The sequence below is a fragment of the Phytophthora infestans genome, genomic scaffold (assembly GCF_000142945.1).
Source record: "Phytophthora infestans T30-4 supercont1.10 genomic scaffold, whole genome shotgun sequence".
NCBI classification, from domain to species: Eukaryota; Oomycota; class Peronosporomycetes; order Peronosporales; family Peronosporaceae; genus Phytophthora; species Phytophthora infestans.
Window position 1 is genome coordinate 3,658,399 of NW_003303749.1, and position 5,453 is coordinate 3,663,851.

A 5,453-nucleotide genomic window follows, 5' to 3' on the forward strand; every position below is an offset into this window, starting at 1 on the left:
CACTGTCGAATCCGCCGAGCACGGACCAGATGAGGCTTCGCGCGCGGATGCTACTTCTGACGACGAGGCACTGAATTCCGAGCTTGATGGATGGGACGGTGCTGACTCAGACGAGTGGTATATCGAAACGGAGACGAATTTGAAGACGCTGTCAGGTGTCATTGATGCGACTGCATCGCTAACACCAGAGGGTGATTATGAAGAACCTGAAGAGAAGCCTGACCAAACTCCTTCAGATGAAAGTGATGGAGCTTTGAATGGAGCGAGTTGCTACAGAGAGCAATCGATACTACAGCCAGCATTTGAACGAGCGCGTGGATACAATGCATTAAAAACGCTTCGGTGAAGGTGAGGATACGTCCAGGGATGAAGTACTGCTCGGTGAAACAAAAAGACAAATCAAGGCGAAGGAAGTATTGCATTGCATTGGATTATTTGTGGCGAGAATGCTTTGCCCTCACAAGCGACGATTCGCTGATCAGTGGGCCAAGCCTGATGTTGGTGCTATCCCAAAATGGACGTTCGGGCAGTACACGTCAAAGGCGCGTTTCGGTAGGATAATGCAGAGCCTGTACTTTACGGACAACGCCGACTCGAGGGCGGAGACGGATCGAGCCTGGAAGGTGCGATTTGTGGTGGACACGCTGCAACAGCAGGTACCACACCCCGCCTGTCATGTCGTTCGATGAAGTCATGATCTCGTCACGTAGCCGCAACAATGTGGCCCGCCAGTTTATGAAAGATAAGCCTTACAAATGGGTACGAATGTCTTCATGATGTGCTGCGCAGAAACCGCGTATTGTCTTCGGTAAGTATCAGCGCTATCCTGTGAAGGACAGCGTTTTTTTTTCTAAGTTCCAAATGTTGTATAATCTTATTTTCTAATATGTATTTATGCTGTATATACGCCATGAAAGACTTGGAGAATTATGCGGAGCTGATCAGCACACGGATGAGCTTGGTGGTGGGGCTCCAAAGCAGCTCTCTGCTGACCCAAATTTTGGACCGAGCGCAGTCTTGAGGAACATGACCAAAGTCCTTCCCCCTATAGAGGAAGGCATCGATCACGCAGTCATCACCGATCGGTTTTACACGTCGGCTCAACTTTCGTTACAACTGCTGTACACCGTCGGCATAATACAAACGAATAAGAAGAGCTTCCCCCCAGTGCTCGTTACGAACGCTGTTCCACGACCGGCAGGAGCTTCCAAGGGGGCCGTTACCGTCGCAGTTGCCAAATGCTGCCCTAAACTGCAAGCTATGATTTGGTGGGATTGACTGCTTAATTTGGCATGACTTGTGGAAGAACGGCGAGGAGCGCCCTCCTCCGCTTGTTGGCAGAGGCTGCCAAATGCGCCAGCTCGGCAAAAAACGAAGCCATTCGCTAAAACGTGACGGGAAAGAAGAAGAGATAAACGAGCAGGAGAAAGAGGAGGATGAAGAGGAGGAAGTAGAGGAGAAGGAGGAGGAGGAGGAGGAAGACGACAAAGGTCCAGGCGTGGTGCCAGGCCGCCAGACTGAGGTGATCTAAGAGATGATGTGGCCCATCAAGTAGGACGTTCATTTGATTGCTAACCAGGTTTTGGTCAATTGAAGTGCATAGCATCTATTCTACATGTTGTAATCGATGTTTACCTTTACAAAGACAGGTAACACGGCTCGCGTTTTGCTCTATCCAAATATAAGGTGCAGAAATCATGCTGCATTTACTCCCTGTCCAGTTCGTGTTGCCCTTCGGATGATGTTCTTAGCTACATGACAAAACATAGACGTGTCAAAACTTTTAGGTAGCTTTTTGCCGTACACAAACGTTGGTCGTACTTATCGCAAGTTATTACTAAAATCTAGTACGCTTTTTTCTTTTATGTTGTAAACAGCTACAACATGGTGTATATACTTCATAACCGGTACTCGAAAAAACCGTGAGTACGGGGGGGGGGTTAATAAGTAACTTTTTTTCTCAGTGAGGTATTGGTGTCAAGTACCCAACCTAGGGGCTACACACGACTATCTATGTTCTAAAGACTGACGTATCTTGCTCATCTGCCCTGTACGAAAAACAACTTTATAGCGCACGTCGGTCCGAGCGCCCATTGAGAGCCGCTCACCCCGGTGTCCGTGAACACCTCAGCACTGACTGGTGGCATCACAGCAGACAGTTGCTTGATCAATGGTCGTCAAACCTTTAGCTTGTTGTGGGCTGCTTGCGCGATACATCAGCTTCGCACGCCTCGCGACGTGTCGGCGTCGTGTGCCCCCCCCCGTGGAGGACGGACTCTTTGCTGATCCACAGTCGTCACGTGCGAGCTTGTTGTGTGGGCGAATTTAGCGGACTTCTCTCCATGCGCTCGTGCTCTACCCGTATGGACTTTCATTGTCGCGGTCTTGTGGCCTAGCTAGCTTTTTAGGGAGTGAGCTAAGAAGTATTGGTAATTTACAGAACGTCTTCATCACAGTGGCTTATAAACCAACTACAAGCTGCCGCTGCAACGCCAACGTTTGGGATAGTCGACTTGCTGACGCCGAGTCGGCCATGCTTGTAGCGCGAGCAAAAAAAAGCACTTTATTTTATATAACCGATAGACACAATTAGAACGCTTGAAAATGAAAACTAAACTGGCGGAGATACATGTTTTAATGTATTCACTACAAACGTGTATTTTTTTTTTCTTCGACGTCTCATCCACAAACAGTGACCGCCCTGGGTAGCTATACTAGCACCTCATTTTCGACATAAATGCCTCAAGTTTTGTGAGGGACTGCTTTTCGTGCTCGGCGCTCGATAACACTATTGCTGAGTCACAAATTGAAATTTAACAACCGAAGTAGCTTAACGTCGATAGTGCAGCCGAGGCCGAATCGAATCGAGAGCGGAGCTCACTTTAGTGCTCTTTGATGTAGAAACAAGGGTGCCATTTTACGTAGCGACCAGGAATTGCTAGCAGCTCAGGGATGTAAATCTTCTTCTTTTCACTCTTGCCTGACATCACGTGGCCACTCGTCCTGAAATAATTGTACCATCGTCTTACCGTACACCAAGAGACACCTACACCTAGAATGTGGACTCGCCATTCTCGCGGACTGCGTCCGAAAGATCGGCTTGCTGCAGAAGCCGCAAGTCATGCCCAAGCGTCTGAGCCCTCCCACACAAGCAGCATCACTCCAAGCTTAGCGTGGAACGCCTGTCGGTATGGGCGGGAACCTACGTTGGACCTCCACGTGGGAGTAATTTACGGAAGGGTAAGGAGCTTGGAGGTTTAGGTAGAAGCTCAATCGTGCATTTTTCCATCTTACAAGAGAAGTGCTCAAGAAAATGACAACAACTTTACATAAACGTGATTATCCTAAGTTCTTACGTCGGCCTGCTAGATACACGACCCCGACCTAAGGGGGATTTCCGCGACACACCAAATATGCGACCCACTTGCTCGCACGCTATGCTATAGGCGTAGTGAAGAGTGGTTACTCTCCAACGGAAATCGGCGGAGTACATTCGTGGAAATAAAATAATGGTCTCACTGACTCTTTACGCCCTCCCAACCGTGTTCACAATTTTGCATTGATTACCGAGGTGAATACTTCAATATATTAACGTCGATCACAGCATTTAAAACGACAACCTAATCCCTCTCGATACGAAATGCGTATCGGCTTTCACGATACTCATTCTAATTTAACAGCAGGATACTACTACTAAAAATTACTAAATACTTATCAGTGTTATCAATAGTAGTATTTGGTAATAAGACCGCCTGATAAATGCTCAAGCATACCGTCTGTTCTACGACTGGTAGTGCAAAGATATTTGCAGGAAACATGTTGGTTTCGTCGACGATTCTTTTTCTTCTAAATTTGAGCAAAATATGGGCATTTTGAGTAGGAAAACGCGGGAACTACTAATAATTTAACCTCCTAGGCTGGGGTGAATCACAGCTGTAAGCCACCAGGAGCTATACAAGGAGTGACACCATACTGTTTCCCGCTTTACAAAAAGCATAAATATTTATTAAAAGCATAAACACGATCAATGGAGCCCGTTCTGGTAATAGTAATATTTGTACTGATTTGGTTCAGCAATCCAATCTCCAACACGTAATGATCCATCGCGATATGAATAATAAATACGCGATTCATCCGCTTTAAGCGCTGCACAGAATGCGACTGACACTCCCAGTGGTGACACCAATGCGATTTCCGGGATATAGCTGTGCTCAGACTGACACTTATTCAAGACAATGTCTTTTTTCCCGTCATCATCTTCAAGTTCATCCGACCGCGTTAAGTCAGCAGGCTCCAGTCCTTCTTTTCTGCTGATCACTGCTCCATCCATGGCGAAGGTGACTACAGTAACTCAAACTCACCAGCTAAATTCCTCTCACGTCGTGGGCTGCTAGAGAAGTCGCTTGAATCAGCGACTCTGAGCTCTGAGTAATGACAGCCTCCACTTCAGCGCCACCCAACGCGAGTCACCAAAAGGGACAGACAGGCACGAGCTGTGGTCGCTAGACGGAGCAAGATATAAGAGCTTCCTTGCGGGATTGAGGATCTACAGCTGCGAATAAAAAAAGTGGCGGCAAAGATCAAGACTCGCACGTCTACACAGATTCATAGCTATGCACAGAAGTACCTGGCGAAGCTCGCGCGCGATAACGAAATGCGTAGCATAGAGAGCTGTCCATGATCATGTCGGTTGTTTCAGTGACGAGGCTCCTCCGTCGCATAGCTCAGTGGGGACGCCAAATATGATGGACCGGGTGTAAGACAAATGGTCCGCGGTCGCTCAGCAGGACAACCCAAAAGAACTGCTGCTATCGTGATCGCTGCGATCGTCTCAGCTGTTAGCAAGATTTTCTAGCAGGCAGTGCCAACTAAGGAAGATCAGAAGCAGCGGTAACAGGCTTTGAGGATCAGCTCGAAATGAGTTCGACCCCCTCAACGTACAGAGGACGCTAGTGTGGAATATATTCCGTCTCAGGAAGTACTACGCACAAAGGCGTTGCCAAATTCTCAACTTTACCTGCCATCTGATCGTTAGCTCTCAAAATCGACACTGACGAAGCTCACGATTTTGTCCTTGTCCATCTATCAATCAATTAGAGACCAGTGTTGAAGTTTTAACTATGCCTCATGATATCTTAGCAAAACCTTTTACGAAAATGAAACCCTTAGAGTTTAATCGAGTTTGGTTAAAAATTAAGACCAGCTAATTTGAAATCTGTATCAAAGAGATACCTACTATTGGTGTACGCTCCTTACATGTACACCGAATAAGTACTACTACTCGTAGTACATGTACTACAGTCGTGCACCTCCCATTCGGCACCGGTATCAGTCGATACCCTGCCAGATTTTATGATTACGCGAATCGGATGCGCAATTACCTTTGCCCATCACCACCCTAGCAATTAACCTCAACGGTTTTCCCCTCCCCACCGAGGGATGACACGCCGCAT